The sequence below is a fragment of the Saccopteryx bilineata genome, chromosome 12 (assembly GCF_036850765.1).
Source record: "Saccopteryx bilineata isolate mSacBil1 chromosome 12, mSacBil1_pri_phased_curated, whole genome shotgun sequence".
NCBI classification, from domain to species: Eukaryota; Metazoa; Chordata; class Mammalia; order Chiroptera; family Emballonuridae; genus Saccopteryx; species Saccopteryx bilineata.
The window spans coordinates 19,540,753-19,558,933 of NC_089501.1; the positions used below are offsets into that span (position 1 = coordinate 19,540,753).

The 18,181-nt window shown below is 32.3% G+C and overlaps 1 protein-coding gene across 18 annotated transcripts in view; it reads right to left on the reverse strand.

The window, feature by feature from the left end:
- TRDN (triadin) overlaps positions 1 to 18,181 on the reverse strand; it is a 411,085-nt gene that overhangs the window by 155,528 nt on the left and 237,376 nt on the right. The gene's annotated exons all lie outside the window — the stretch shown is intronic.

Below are 18,181 nucleotides of genomic sequence, written 5' to 3' on the forward strand. Positions count from 1 at the left end.
CAAAAGAGATTCAATTTGGAATTCATTTCTTACTGCTTGTTGGTGAAAGAATTATCCATTTATGTTGTAACTGTGATTATAAAAATGCTAATTTTAATTTTGTTTTTATATAAAAAGAATTGTTTGATTCACACATATAATTTCCATTATTGCTATATTTATTTTCCCAACAAAATATCCTTCGCCAGAATTAAGGTCAGAATCCTTTCTTTCTATGATCTCTTTATTATTAATTTTTTTTTCTGGAGGATAATTTCATGCCAAATATCATGCTAGTGTTATCTTTGTCACATCTAATAGATAGTCTCAATAATTAGTCAAGATTTACCTACAGATATTAAATTTTTAACTAGAGTATTTCTAAGTATTGCTCTAACTCTGCAGGTAGTATTTAGTAGGTACTTAATAAGTAATTAGTTAATAAAAATGTGGATAAAAAGATATAAGGAAAAATCCAAAATATTATCAAAAGTGCCCTAAATTACTCTGGTGTTTTACTTCTTAACATCTCAACATATCAGAAAAACATACCAGAGTTCTTCACTTATTAAAAAAAAAATTTTACAATTGAAGTGAGTAAAGCCCCAGAATTTTTACATTTGTTTTTTCTCCTATCTTCTCTTTTCTCTTCATGTCCTTTTAGATCACTTATCTTAACTGATCCATCTGCTTCTACGATTCTGTTGGACCTCCCAGTACACACAATTATGAATTATGGAGAGCTTTTCTTAAGGATTTCTTCTTCCATCAGTCATTTGGTTTCTATGTCAGCTGCTTTCTCCTTCAGTAAACAGAATTCAGAACATGCCCTTGACTATTTAGCATTCCTTGTTTGAGTATCCTGACAGATGACAGATGGGTCACCTCTCAGCAGAGTCACAGCCTCACTACCCTTATTTTGTATCTGTTTGGCTGTGTGCACATTGAGTTGGCATGTTTTAACAGCTCAGACCTATGGACTCTTTCTTCTGCTATGCCTTAGTTCCCGGCTCCCTAAGAAAAGCAAACAAACAAACAAAAATACCTCACCAATCCACTAATGCATTAAAAACATTGTTCCAGGTAAAAGGGTTATTATAAAGGGTTAGTTCTACAGGTAATGTGCACACACAAAGGGATGATTTTAATGGAGAGAACTCTCAGGATGACAGCAGTAAGAGTTGTTTGTCCCTCAAAATTTCATCTATCCTTTCTCTGATCTCCAGCTTTTAAGTCAATTTATATTAATTCACTTTTATGTGAATGACATCTCAGTAGAAATTAACAATTTAAAACCAAATGCTTTTCACCCAGTCTGTCAATTTACATACACCCAACTAAAATACCGACTTCAAATTTTTTGAGGATACATACAGTGGTGACCAGAAATGACATCTGTTTGTGTCTAGCATTCCAGTTTTAAAAACTGTATGACTTCAAGGAGGGAGTCTCCAGAGACCAGAAATGTACAACATTGAGAAGGCCATACCCAAATTGTATAAGAGAAAAAGCATATCAAGTCTATACAGTCAACGCGAAAAAAGTGAAGGGATTAAGAATTACAAATTGGTAGTCAGAGAGTAGTCCTGAAGATGTAAAGAGCAGCAAAGCAATATTGTAACAACTATGTATGGTGTCTGGTGAGTCCTGAAATATCTGGGCAATACTTTGTAAAATATGAATAAGATGGTCTAATCACTAAGTTGTATATCTGAAAGAAGTGCAAAATAATATTGAGTATAAACTATAATTTATAAATAAGTTTTTAAAAAATAATAAAAAATAATCCGTGCTGACAAAATTTTATTATAAGTATCTTTCTGGATCCTTTTGATTAAAAAGGATCCTGCTGACTTAAAAAATATTTTATTAGAAAAATTTTGAATACATATAAAAAGAAATAAACTCCATGCTTTCAATGCCCATTCAATATCAAGTTATGGCTGGTCTTATTTCTTCTGTATTACTCATTATTTACAGTACATACATCCCAAATAAAAATTTTATTATACCAAATGACTTTAGCTAAGTCTTCATTTGATAATCTTTATAGTTATATTTTTAAATAAAATACAGTGATTTAAATAAAAACAGGGTGACAAATTCAACAAAAATTATAATAATTCTGAAATTTATAAGTAATATTTTGGACCTCAAAATTAGAAACAAGATGGACCTAGATTAAAATGTCAGCATAATTCACTTGGGAATGTTTTAGCAGGAAATTGATCAGAGAAGTTAGTATTCCTAGGTTCCCCAAACATGTTGTATTTATATACACAAATTGTCCCGATAAACCAAATTTTTCAGTCTTTTCTGACTTCACAGGCATGAACCAGACTCATTCAGAAAATTTTAAAAATACTGTGAGCCCACAAATATTTTGTTCAAGAATTGATTTTTATATACAACTTTGAATATCCACTTAATATCATGAATTTTTCATCTATATAGTACTCTGTTTATATTTTTCTTTTTATATAAAATCTAAATTGACTAAGTTTTCAAATGTAGATTTCATATAACTTCAACAGAAAATGGACTGCTATACTGTGAATGCAGTATTGGTCTTTGGCTTATAAAAGGCAGATGAAAAATAATAACATACATTTACATTTTAAATACTTTCTAAGCAATTCCCAAGCCCACATTCTATTTATTTATATTTTTATATTTTGATAAGTTGGGGAAATCATTTTCTCTAGAAAAGTGTATGCCTATTAGAGAGAAAAATCTGACAGAGGTAAGTGAATAAATACTAGCAGGTGGTAAACTAAATGATGAGTTCTGATAAAACTTGGTCATTTCACAATACTCAGCCCACTGAATTTGGACATACAGATTTCTATTTCAATGTGTAATCATATTTTAATTATTTATTTATGCTACTATAATAATCTATAATTCCACTAATCTGTAAACTTCTTGGGATCACTAACTCATTTATTCAAGTTTATAACACTAGGATCTAGCAAAATCTGGGGAAATTCTCTTTAATAAATATATAAGGGATTTACTACATGAAAAAGAACCTAATTATAAAAGTGATAAAAAAAATCTATTTGATAAGTTTGAAATGAGACTTTGAGTTTAGGAATCTGTTTCATTTTTAAGATAATACAAAACTAATTTAAACTCTCCTTTTCTCTTTGATCATTGATCATGTTTTATGCAAAAAGAGCTTTAATTTTAAATTTCAGAACTTGATTTTCACTAGAATACTCAGGGATCCTGACCGCATTTCAGAATTTTGAAGAATTTCATTGTTTCAAACTTCCAACTGATTTGTATGGGTTAGAAAACATCAGAATTCAGTTTAAGGGTATGATATGAACTATATATTTTTTACTACTGAAGTAAGTCAATCTACTCCTTCATGTTCCAATAAGGAAACAAACATTTGTTTAAAAGTGATCTCTTGCTAATTCTGCAATAGTACAAGGCATTTAGACTGTTCTTAAGTCAGAAAACTAGATATAGAAAAGTTGAATGCCTTTTCATAAACTAGGAGAGAAAATAATATTTATCGTCTTAGCAACTAAACTTCGAGTCAGCAATATAAAACCTCTGTGACCCCTCAAAATGTATACAATCCTGCAATCCAGAGAGCTGTTAAATCAAGTTTTATATTATTGTTTCTAGTATTACAAAATTTAACATTATTTTTAGATGTAGATACTCTCCAAATAAAGAAAGGTTAACATTTAAGCTAAAAGGCACTATATACTTAAAAGCTCTGAAGCTAAGCCTCTTGTACTTGTAGCTCCAGGAAAGCATGTCTCAGGGGCCTTGCTTCATTTCAGTATGATAATTACCCTATTGAGATGAAATTAATCATGAAGCAGCCTTGGGCCATCCTGTCTGACCAAGGGGACTGAAGCTTGAAAAGAAGGCCTATTTGCTGCTAGATATGCAAATTGCCTAAGGTGCACAATGCAGAAATATGAATAATTTATCAAAATAATCTGTTATTGCTAGAGGTTAAAATCTAAATAAACTAGCAACATCATTTACAATAGGTAGCATAATTTAGCTAGACTTCTTTTTCCCCCCACAAAAATCTTCATCCTTTAAACAATGCATTTTGTTTCAGAATCTAAATAGCCTTTAATTTAATATTTTAGCATCATGGAGTTTAATTTAGGAGAAAAACATGATTATTTCACTAAAATAGTCTGGATTTTTTCCTTAAATCTTTAATAACATAGACTATCATTTCCATTAAAATCATTCTAATTTGAAAAACAAATTTTTGATGTTTTAATTAAATCTTAATTAAACTCGACTGACAGTACTACACATGAAATCAGCTTTTAAAAATATAATTTAGAAAGAATTAAGCATAAGAAAAAAAACTGACTGGGAAACATTAAACCAAGTGGATAGCGGTTTCAGAAAATTGATCAGATTCGTAGTCTTTTTTGCTCTGTGGTACTGCAGTCAGAATGGGAAGATGTTACAATCAACTTCAAAGAGAATCTGAAATTCTTGTAAAAATGGTAATATTTATAAAATTAAGATTTATTACAATGACAAATCTGAATAATTTCTAAAGAAGAAGAAATCCTTAAGTGAGAGTCCTAAACTCAGAGGTTTATTATTTAGCAAACCCTTTCTGCTAAACGTTATTCTTCGGTTAAGCCTAGTTTAGGAAACAAACAACGCCAGATTTGATTTCTGTAAATGAAAGCATTGTTCTTTAAATAATTACTGAGATTCTTCATTCATTTTTTTTTTCCATGTTTGTTGCATGTGTGCTTACTGGAAGTGAGACATCACCACCGCCCTGGTTAAAAGTTACATGAAAAGTACTAAGTAAAGGGTATAGTAATCTGAGTTTTAGATAAGACTTGAAGAAGAGATAGAGTATAGAGCCACAAAAGAACAAGGGAAAGAGAATAGCAAAGAGTGAGTAAGTATTCTCATGGGATTATTCTTCAATCAGGCTGGGGCATAAGAGTCTCATTGATGCTGATGAGAAATAAAAATAAAATTTTAAAACGTTTTAAAATGTACACTATGGTCAAATAATTGACCTTAAAATCTGAGCAAATGAAACATGTTTTGTTTTTTTTCTTAGATTATTGAGAATCATGGCATTTTTTGAGCAGGAAGTTACACAGTAATGTTTTGAAGAGAGAAAACTTCCCATGATTGTCAGAAGAAAGGGTGTATCCTGGTAGCATGGAAACCAGATAAATTGTCACTGAATTACTAGTGTAAAATGATAATTTCTTAGAGTTGGCAAGTTTTCATAAAAAGGGAAAGAAAATAATAAGTTAGACATTTAAAAAAGATATTAATGGAATTTTTAGATTTTTGTGACATGTACAGAGGAAAAAGAAGGAGGTGTTTATTCAAATGTGACAGGTCTAGGACCTGATAAACAAAATTATTTTGAATATAACTTAATTAAATTCACAATACACATTGAATTTGAGACAATAGAAGAACTTCAAGAGAAAATATTGAGTAGACATTAGGAGAAAAATATGGCCCCGAAGGGATATGCAGATTCTAAAATCATCCACACGGAGGTAGAAATTAAAATTCTGAGCGTGAAAGTGAACATTTTTTTAAGGGACAGATAGAAGGCCTCAAGTTGCCATTCTACTGAGAAAAATATTAGTTAATAAGTATAAGAACAATCCAAATAATATTTGTTTCAACAAGGTCAAGAAAAGAGGACATTTAAGGAGGGAAGAATAAACTTCAGAATTAAATAATAAGAGAACTTGTTTTGTTAGAGAGAGAGTACTCAACAACATTGAGAACATGACTTTGGAATAGGAATGTAAACAGAAGGAAACCTATTGTTTTGTGACTGTCTTAGCCTACGGATAACTAACGTTGTGGCAGGACTGGCCCTAGTGGTTCTTATTATGACTGAACGATGTATCTCAGCAATGACCAACAGGAAACTTTGAACAAAGAAAGATTTATTACTTACAAATCTGGGAAATTACATGGTAAACCTGGGGCCACACATCATGGTTGGAATGGGGGGGGGGGAGCAATGCTTAGGGCTAGGTTTTGCTTTTACTGGGATACAAGGTGGAGCCCAGGGTTCAACAAGCTTACTTCTTGTTAATGAATTTAAAACATAAAAGTAGGAATTTAAAACAGAAGAGAAAAAAGAAAACTAGTGGCCCAGTTATTGAAATAGTAAATGAAGAGTTTTAAAACAAAAGCACTGAGGGAAGGGGACAATCCCTGCCTCTTCCGGTTGGCAATGTATTTGTTCAAGATAACCGTATTTGAAGTGGATGCCTCTTTCAAGTAGATGCCTTGGCAATCAAAACTTGAATCAGCTTTTTTTATTTTGCATTACAAAAATAAAAATGCTAACTGTTAGGACTTACACTACATTTCAATTTAGTGGCTTAAGTCCAGTGGTGACAAAATCAAGGTAGAGTGTGTATGAAACTTATTTGACAGGTGGGACAGAGGACACTAAAAGAAAATAAAAGAGAGAGAGAATACAAAGTGGCTCAAAGGTAGCAGGAGGATTAACCAAAAGCTTTCCTTTCAAAACAGGAGACTCCTGTTTTGTTTGAAGAGAGTAGAGAAATACCTAGTGGAGAAAAAAACATTGAACTGTCTAAAAGCCAAGTAGATAGCAAGATCCCAGAATGTGTGGGAAGGAATGAAAAAAGGCACAAGTAGAGGTATTTACCTGAGGATAAAAGGCATAGCTTCCTTCTGGAAATCAAAAATGAAAATGGCTCTACTGAAACGTCAAGAATGTACAACTCTATTTCTTGTATAGACAGTTGTTATCAAAGATGACAAAATATATAGAGCACAAGAAAGAGGCCCAAATTCAAAATACATTCAATTTAACTAAAAGCCATTTTTTTTTAACAAAGGAAAATATTGAGAGTCAGAAAATGAAATAAAAAAGAAAAATATTAAAATTTTAAAATGTAGGTATCAGAAGGATAAAATAGTAATTTAAAAATGACAGTTGGAAAAAATAGGAAAAGATGTTTAATATTCAAATTATTAAAATGTCTTGGGTTTTTTAATGCATTATATTGTGTTATTAAACATTATATGAAGGTATTCTAATATATCAAAGTTAAAAGGCAACTTTTCTTTCTTAAACTAAAATGGACCATTTTACAGTTTACATCTTTAACAAAGATACACAAGGAATATTTGGTTATTTTTTTCTTGTTGCTATCAAAATATTTCTTCTTGGGCCTTTACTAAACTCATGAAAAATAAAATATTTGAATGAAATGACAGCTGATTTTTGAAGCTATGTACTGTGATAGATGCCACTTATTTTAGGTTTTTTTCCTAATTTAATATATAAAAATGTTATTGAGGAAAGTCATCAAAAAGACCTGACCACTAGTTTGAACCTCGGGCTAGACTGTTGTCGGGCAGTTAGGGGCTCACTGCTCCCTCTCCTGTGCCTGGAATGTGCTCACCCTTTGCCTTCCTCACTCTAAAAACTGCCCAAGGACACAGCCTTGAGATACAAATGGGATTAAACTATCTAGAATAAGTATGTGACTGACCCCATTTAAATTCTCCACCTCAATTTTAAGATTTGATGGGTGGGTATCCAAAACTAATCATTCTGTAGTTGCTCAAGACAAGACTTATATGGAAATGCCTTTGCTTATTAATCCTGCCACCTAACAACCTTTGAGCTTGCCTTTTTCTTTGGTATCTCTCTGCCTTCCTCCAATGGACATCTGTTTCAGGTTAGACCAGGAAGCTCCCTGGGAGGTTGCAACCCAACATATGCAATTAATTATCTAGTCATACAGGTGATTTTATGTGCTGTTTATTATCTTTGGGATGTGTGTGGAAATATGCACTACACATTTAAGATGAAATGTCACTGAATGACTGACTAATAGGTAACAGTCCATATTTATTCTTAATTTTAGAAATTGAACTTTTTTTGGCACATATTTGAGTCATAGCTCTAAGAGTTCAAATGCTTTAACTGTCAGTTCACATACTAATGATCTAAATACATAAATTTGCTTTACAATGTTGGCTTCCCAATAAGGGTATTTTCCTTCTTTATTCTCTCCGTTCTGTCAATATTAAAGAAATTATAATTATGTACTTATTTTGGGAAGAGTCTCCCATGTCAGGCATTCAGATTTAAACTTCAAATGGTACTTAACAGGAAGCTTAGAGCTTCTCTTAATAGCAAACTTACAAGGTGAGCATGTTGAGGATTGACCTTGCTCCTGTAGCCCACATGAAAATTCACATGTTACAGAAAATGCACCTTTTTCCTTAGAGGACCATCCAATAAAGTGTAATGGGTTGCTTTAGCAGACAACCTCTCACTGTGAATATTCAAAATCCACACTTACATGCACAAATTAGGGAGTTAATAATGACTAGAGCAATATGCACAGAAGCATTTGAGAATGAGTGAGTGAATGTTAATCTATAAAAAATTTCCTATGTACTTTGGTAAAAGGCAAGGTGTTAGCAGTCTTCTAACAAATGGCTTAACTGAAGCTTACTCTCAGAGCTGTAGATCTTCCAACTAGCCCATCCCCAGTATACCACAGATGGTCTGAATTCCAATTTGAAGGCAGTGGAAATATAAGCTATACATATGAGTTCAGAAACCAAAGAAGAGTTTGGAAAATCTATGTTATGAAAAAATTACAAATGACTCCTTGTGGAACATGAATCATTTCTTAGACTTTAACATTTTGAGAACTTTAACCTCAAAAGCAGACAGAATGAATTTCTATACGGGTATTGATCGACTTACAACCTAGCAACTTACGACCATTCGACTTTACGACCACAATCGCTAGCCACACCTGCTCCGTGTCTGGCAGTGCAAGCGTTGCCCAGCTGGGTGTACGACAGTGCTGACCAATAAAATATTTCATACATGTTTATATATTTTGATATGTTTTGCAATTGGGAAAATGTTTCATATGGTATTTTTTACACCTGTATTTTGTAATTTTGTATGTTTTGCAAATATTAAACCAGTTGTACTGATAATGCAGTGTTTTATTTAAACCTGACGAATGTAAAAATAAGAAACAAAATGTGTAGAGATGATACAAATGGCATAAAATGAACAAAGAAAATTATGATATATAACAATAATAAAATAAAATTATAATAAAATATGACTTAAAATTTTTTATAACATCATTTCACAGTACTGTACATCTAACCTACTCAACTTATGACCAAATCATGTTACAATCGGTCTGTTGGAACCAATCGTGGTCGTAAGTCTAGTACTAGTTGTACTATATGATGGGGCTGGAGGAGGCCAAAAGTAGGAATACAGTAGGGATTACCATGTTAAATCTTCAAACCAAATACTCAGCAAATCATCATATATAACTCCACCAGGCTCCCCTGATGATATAAAATTTTAGAAGCTAATTTAATAATAATAATTCAAAAAAGCAAACTGATATCCATGGCAGGCAAATTGTAAAACATTGTCACTAAAGGAAGAATACACATTTTATTACTGTCCCCATAATAACTTTAGTCCTCACATATATCTAACCCAAGATATCAAGTACTACAACCACAATGCAGTCATTATATTACTAATATCAAGAAGAATGCCCTGTCCTTTGAAAAGTAAGCTGAAACTTAGTAATGGCCATTAATACTTTGTGCTGAAATTTTTTAAATGCTGGTATTTCTCCAGAACATACTTGACTCCACATCAATACAGGAAATATATGTCTACTCAAATTGCTTAAAACTTTATTGATGTCTCATCCTTAATTTATTGAATTCTTAAGAAAAGAGATAAAATAAATATCTAGATTAAATTTTTAATTGGAATTATTTTTAAACCAAGTAAAATGTTAAATTAGAATTATGTAATGCCAAAGAATAATTAAAGCCTATGAATAGTCTATATATTATATTAAACAAAATGAATTCCACAAACATCAAGATTGTAAAACATTTTAAGTTCTAAGAACTAGCCTTCAATATATTGAAAAGCTTATTCTATTCTCTTTGAATAAAATTTAGTATTTATATGCATCAGTAGAATTTCCAAAGTCCTTTGCACAAATTATTTTACTTGATCTGTGTCATAACCAGGCCCAAACTAAACACAGATATTCTGATTCTTACTCCAGTGTATTTGTAGAAGAGTAAATTTTAATATAAAGTTTAATAAATTTTAATATAAAGTTTAAAACTTTATTACATATGCTATACATTATAAGAATATATAATAAAGAGAAGATACAGTTTGTAAAAGTTTGCTATGAATCACTTTGATAACTATATATAAACATTGGCAAATCTTTTAGCATAAAGGACTCTAACTTCTAAAAAAAATAGTAGTAGCAACAGCAATAATAACAGCTAATTTCTATATAACAACAAAGCCCCTATTGCTTGACTTAAACAAGAAGGAAATAGTATATTTTACATAACAAGAAGTCCAAAATGGAAGGGTTCAAGGCTAATTGATTCAGCAGACAAAAACTATCTTCCAGGACGTCCAGTTGTTTGAGTTCTCTGCCCCATGACTTCAGCCAGCCAGCTTTCACCTCATGGTGGCCAGGTAATTGCAGCAATTCCAGCACAACCATCAAACATGGAAAAAGTAAAAGGAAAATGTGGGACCATCTGTTTCTTGATTCTCTGCTTTAGTAGTGAGAAAAATTTCCCAAAAGTCTTTCAACAGAATGTTCGAGGGACAAGCAACCTGACCACACAATTATTCATATTTTACAAATAAAGACAATAGAGAAAAAAGTGATTTAAATAACTTATACAAAGTCACATAGCTGGTAAGTAATGCCCTGAGTTCAGAATCTGAATTCTCCACTATCATGCATATTGACCTTCTCTTATCCTTCTAGTCACTCATCATAAAATGATGAAGTCACTTCCTATTGATTTCAGCTTGGGTGTTAGCACTTCTGGACAGTCTTTTAGAGCCTCAAGGTTTGAGACAGGTGTTCTTTTCTGTACTTACATAATTTATTAGGTCTTCCCCACAAAAATCTCACCACCAGAAATCAGTTAAAAGAGGCAATATCATGTCAGATAGGGCTAAAGAACATAAGGTTAGAGGCATATGACCTGGGTTCAAACACCATTCCAACCACTTTCTAGTTATGTGACACTGGCAAATAACTCAAGAGTTCTATTTTTCAATTTTTATCATCTTTAAAATGTGTTAACAATGATACCTAGTCTCACATTGTTAATGCATCAATTAATATCTTGAAAATGCATAAAAGGGGCCATGGCAGATAAAAAAGTTTAAAACTCACATCCTCAGTGATATTCATCTTGTTCATCACAATACCATCTGCACAATATTCAATCAAACTCTCTAAACTTAATTGAAACATCTCAGTATGCATAATGCTTATTAAGCACTAGAATAAGAAGTCATATTTTGGCCCTGGCCAGGTGGTTTAGTGGATGAAGTGTTGACCCTGTGTGCAAGAGGTCATGAGTTAATCCCAAAATCAGGGCACATAGGGGAAGCAGTCAATGAGTACACAACTGAATGCAACAACTAAGTGAAACAACAATTTGATACTTCTCTCTCCCTCTCTTTTTCTCCCTCCCTCCTTTTCTCTCCCTTTCTCTCAAATCAATAGAAAATAATTTTTAAAAAGAAGTCATAGTTTATGTCCTATAATATAAAGTGGAAAGCTCTCATATTTATGTCTTAGAGGAGTAAATTAAAAAGTTGTTTTGCAATCCACACATATAAAATAATTTCCATAGTTTACAATATCAGAAGTAGCCATCCACACTTCTTCTTTGAATTTCCACAACAGAACACATTTTTAAGAGTAATATTCTCAAACAAGAAAAATAATTTTACAAGTGATTTACAGTACTTTAAAGTGGGATCCACAGAATATTAGTTCTCAATATTCTCTTCTCCACAGAGTTCAAGGTTCAAAGAACTCTGGGAAGCATTATACACAAGATGTTCTTTTTCTAGGATTTTACAATGACTTAACATGTTCCAGACTGAAATTCAGTTGTAAGAAGATCAATCTAAGTTAACTCATCATTTTCTAAACATATTTGATGATATAATTCTTGTTTAATATAACACCCATTAATGAGAAACATATACTGGGTGGTGCTGATATTCCTCTGAATGAAAAAAAAAAATTATATTTCTTTCTTTTCTCTAATACTAAATACAATAATATTATATAGTCACTTAGTTATTCATTTAGTAGATATGTATTGAATATCTATAGCTCACTGTACTTGTGTAGAATATGTACAGTTGACAAGGTTCTCTAATATATATTCTTTAATTCAGCCAATAAGTTGGATAGCGGTAGCAATTCAATTTCACAGAGCCCCAAAAGCGATGTGTATGGATGAAAAGAACATAAATATTGTATTCATAAAGGTTAAGCTTTGATTTCCAACTTTGCCATTTACTATTTATATCCTTGAGAATGCTTAGGTTTACAAAGGCTCAAATTGCTGTGAGGATTAAATGAGGCAGCATGTGTAAAGTACCAGGCACAATACTTCGGGCATAATAGGCACTTGCAAATGTATGTTTGCTTCCTAGTCACTTTTGAATGCCAGAAGAGAAACATGGATAGCATTTATTTATTCACCTTAATTTGAACAGAGGCATAATATTCAGTTTACATTGTACCTAGCTCTGTCAATTAAAACAGAGAATAATTAAAATAAAACAAAACAAAAGTCAGATCTGGTGAGAGACAATAAAATAACCAGTATCGTGTGTTATGTTTCATTATAGGGGATGGCTGTTTTATAATTAGAACTCATGGAACAGAAGAACACTTATTTATTCATAAGGGCAGGAACAAATGAGATTTTATGGGAACAATAATTTGATATTTTAACATGAATAAAAGTTATTTTAAAAATCAGGGATGTAGAGGTGAGGATAAGGGTTTGAACAGCAAAAGAAACCTCTGAAAGAATGGAAGTGTAAGGGAGAATGGGATGACAATTGGCTAGAATTCTGTGTGGGAATGTAGGTAATTTAGAGATAAAACTGAGACCAATCAGGAAAGGTACTGAAACTCTTATATTCAGAATCTATCCTAAGGACAAAGTAAAGCTTAAACAGATTTACATGGAGAGTGAAATAATCAGATATGTATTCCATGATACCAAGTGGTGTGAAATCTGTGGTGAGCATTTTGGATTGTGGACCACCTAAGGATCCAACAGTGTTTCAGATTAAAAGTAATGGTGGCACTGTAACCCATCCCATCATTCTTTTAACATTGTTTCTGTAAATGATGACCTGTTAATTAATATGTAACTGTAGCTAAAGAGCCTGTTTGCTTAAAGATTCTAGAAACTAACTTCAAAAGAAGTAGACTTCAACCTCCAGACATTTCATCTCTGGGAAGTTTGCTGACCTTCATTCATAAAAAAACAGGATGATACAAAGCAAACCATCACTTGAGCAGTTATCTGAATAAACTGTGCTGACTACACATAGTACCCTCAGCAGAGAAGTCTCAAACCTCCTCCTTCTGATTCCTTTGTTCAGTTTTGTTGTTTTTCTTCCCTTCTTACAAAAACTGCTGCCCACATTCAATTGTTAAGATGCTCTTTGTGACATTAGTCCGCCATATTCTCAAGCAGCTGGGTCTTGAATAAACCTAGTACTTTCCTTTCACCAGCCTGTGTCTATCAGTTTCTGATTTTTAAGCAGCAGGCAGCTGAATCTAGGTTCAATGTCAGCCTGAACTAGAACGGAGGCTGTGAAGACCGAGAGCAGTGAACAGAAGTGAGGAAGGCTTGATAAGACAAGTCTCTGTGCCCACGTTATGCAGTAACACAGAACACTACACATTCTCTCCTCTGCAACAGGCACCGAGCATCAGGCAATAAAATATTGCTTGACATAATCATCAAAATTACTAAATAATTTTATAATATAAACTAAAAGAATGACCAAAAAATACCCCAAAATGAGCCAAAATACATTATTAGCATAACTACAACACATTGCATTTTTTATTTATTGTAGTTTCTCATCACTGAAACCAAAGATTTTCAGTATAAATTTACCATACACTCAAAATATGCAGCCGGAAAATTTATAACAGCAACAAAAACAATAAATAAATACAGGCCAATTAAAAATATAGTGATTTATCTATAACTTTGCTAAAATGATTGTGGATTATATTATTGTTTTTACATATCTGAGGGACATAAATATCATTGTTGAAGACATTGCTTTGGAGGTAGAATAGGATGTTTAATATAAATAGTTAAATAAAGAAAAAAAAGCCTAGTCTTACTAAAGACAACATTTTCTATTTCTTTCCCTTAATTTTTCTAAATTTTGCTTTAAAATATATAATAAAATGACATCTATTGACTGCCAACATAATTCAGCATTGTGCTAGATATTTTGACAATTATTACATTACACTCAATACTAATGTAATAGGGGGTCGAATTTAGTATTTACAACCAAAAGAGTGCCTGACATATAGCTGGTATTCAATAAATATTGATGAGTTTATGGATAACTGCTTAACAAAGAAGGCTGATCCTGGCACATAAGGTGCCCTTCAAACAGCATGATGAGTTTAGATATTAAAAGGACAGTCTAAGAGTATAGACTGAACTGCTTTTAATGACTTAGTGAGAAATTTTGAAGTCCCAGAGGCAATCTAAAAGTGAAGGGGTGAGGATAAGTGATGGGAAGAGCAAAGCAGAGAAGAGTAAGAGAGGACACCTGGCTAGAGACTACCTGGGAAAAGGCAATGGAGAATATCTAAAGGATATTATAGAAAGACATTGTCAAAAATATATTTAACTCATGTTTGTCATCATTGCTGGTGTACATATATGTACAAATATATGTACCCTACTAACTATAAATGGCTTTTTAAAATTCTACTCTTTACATAGTTTGTGTAATTGGATTTTGGGATATTAAAGAATTGTGCTGATGAGACAAAAGGATAGAATCAAGAGGATCAACAAGCCAACTTATAGAATCAATTAGGAAAGGGCAGTGCTCACAGCCAGACATGATGTTGAGCACAGAAAATGCTGACACTTTGAAGAAAAACAGGGAGTGCTTTGAACTTTCACAGGGTATAAGCACTTTAGAGCCAGTTCATTCCAGACTATGAGAACTACTAGTTAACTTCTCAGAAATTTCTCTAGCAGGTCAGTTTCATGTTAGTATCTTCAATTTGGCCACAGTGAGATTATTTAACCATGAATATGAGAAAATGCTAACTCAGGGCTATATTTATCACCCCAAGAGCTTGATTACCAGGACACTATAGAATTTTACCCAGCTTCTAGAAAGCACAAGCACCCTGACTGATCCCTGTGTTAACTAAAACTACAATTTATTTTCTGTGTCTGTGTTCTCAGGTAAACAAGAGAGGGGGGTGGGAGCAAAGGAAGAGCAGAGTGAATCTAATGAATGGGCTTGTGCTGGCCAGCCAATACCGACTAGTCACATCTGGCTATTCAAATAAAAGAAAACATTTAAACATTTAGCTTTGTATTAGCACTAGTCATACTTCAAGATTTAAAAAAAAAAGAAAAAACAAACACCCAAAATGAAGAAATAACTCATGTAGCTATTAACTAGCTTTTTAAACTGTACAGATATGGAATATTTCTATCAACATAGAAAGTTTAATTGGACAGAGCTACTAATTTGGAAAAAGTCACATTTTTCTTTCTAGGTTTCTAAATCCTCCAGCTATTGTGGTACAGCTGCCTGGTGAGATTGTTAACATCTTTCTTAGTCTCTTAATAGTCTTGAAAGAATATACCTGATCATTATCGATTATATTCCCCACCAACAAATTCAACAGTTTTCAGGAGGGTTCAGCCAGAGACTTACAAAATTCTAATGTGTAGCTTTAAATAATTTTCATGAATGTATATTTTGTAGTAAGGATTTTAAAAGTTTAAGCTGAACAATATCAGTATATTTAAATAATTAAATAATAATAATATACCAGAAAAATTAAAAAGGAATTTATATAATGTGGAGAAATCCTAAAAAGAGATAAAGAACATGATTGGGATATTAGAAACTAGCTAACTTAAAATTTGACAGCTTCCAGTAGGTTGGAATGCAAAATAAAAATCCAAAATGTTCAATAATTCTGAGTTCAACATAGCACTATATAAATTTACTTGCTATATAAATCATATATAAATAAATAAAGGTGGTTTGGGGCATGAAAAATCATATTATATAGAAAATAGCATAGGAAAAAACTGTAAAAAGGAATATAAGAAATCAAGAGAGAATAAATAATATTTATAGTATAATTTGATTTAAAGAATAAAAATCTTTGGAAAGTTTAGCACTTGTGCAATGAGAGTTTGTTTCACATAGTGCTAAATTCGCAGTGCTGTGGGCAATGGTGGAGGCAGTGGTGATCAGAAGAGCATTCTGGGCTGCTATGGAAGAGGTCTTCGAGTCAGAATGGGCTGGGGGAGGGAGCGATGTGCTGAGCTGAAGCTTGGGAACACCATCCTATATTTGTTCCCATAAGGTTAATCAAAAATGTTTCAAGTGCAGAGACCTGTATACACCTGTACTTCCTGACTTCCTAATTAAATCATCCAATTATGGGTAAAACTCTTTTGAAACTATATCTGAAATAATAACTTGGTGAAGTCCCAGACAATATTGATTGTAAAAAAATAATGAACACATATTGTTTAAATGTAGTACATGAACAGAAATTATGTAGGAATAACTAAAGCATTAGTTACTTAATGCATTAGGGAAGAGGCATTTTTCCAGGAGAAGTATTAATTCTTTCTGATGAGACTAAATTGCTGAGTTCACAGCCTAAAAGAAAAGGAAAGGGAAAAAAAAGAAAATTCTACAACAGGGGTAGTCAACCTTTTTATACCTACCACCCACTTTTGTATCTCTGTTAGTAGTAAAATTTTCTAACCACCAACCAGTTCCACAGTAATGGTGATTTATAAAGTAGGGAAGTAACTTTACTTTATAAAATTTATAAAGCAGAGTTACAGCAAGTTAAAGCATATAATAATAATTACTTACCAAGTACTTTATGTTAGATTTTTGCTAAGTTTGGCAGAATAATCTTTATAAAACAACTTACTATAGTTAAATCTATCTTTTTATTTATACATTGGCTGCTCTGCTACCACCCACCGTGAAAGCTGAACGCCCAATAGAGGGCGGTAGGAGCCACGTTGACTACTACTGTTCTACACTACCACTGTTCTACAAGAATAACTAGGGCATTGTATGGAAAGCAGTCATCGAGTGATGTTTGATATAGCCAGCTAGCAAGTAAACATAGGTCTTACAAAGGCATTCTTAACTGTTTTTGTTCTGTTGGGGTTATTTTTACATAAAATTTATATAAATACTATTGAATTTGAAGATATATTGGCTTAATCTGATATTAAATATGTCATAAACCATTGATGAGTCATAAATGGGCTTCCTAAAAATACATAAATATTCAATAGTACCACAATTTAATCATTTTTTTTCAAAACTCTAGAAATCGTTTGACTCTCTAGACATTATTAGACATCTCTGCCAGGTTTAGAGTTGTCCATTATTAAATGTTGGTAAATAGAGGTCCAAGAGATTAACTAGTTTGTCCTTTGTATTCAGTCTATTTTATCCCCTTTAATCACATATCACAATGCACCTTTAAAAATGCTTTATTACACACGCACCAGGTGTACATACATAATTCTCTAATCTTTTGGTTTACTATCTGATGAAAAATTAGGGTTTGTTTCACATACTTGAATTGATTTTGAGCCAATGCATGGTCTTTGTGATTGGCATTTTCCCTAAGTGTTAATAAATAGTCCTTTACTAATACTGTCTAAAATATTGACCAAAGTTAACATTAGGATTTCAAGGTCTTTGGTATTCAGAGTTTTAAAAAATTCTAAAGACCTCTGAAACATAATTAAACAAACAATAAGTATATCAGAAATTACCATAGAAGATTGATAAAAATAATTGGAGAAATATTAGTTAAATAGTAAGAATTTTTACATTGCCATGGTATTCCTAAAGTTCACTGTTGGATGGGGTGGGGTTCCTTGGACATAAATTGACATATATACTGAATATTAACAAACAATTGAAACTGTCCTTGAGATCACTCAGTAGCTTAGTAAATGTCTTTATGCAAATATCAGCTTTTCAGTAAGTCACCAAAAGTTA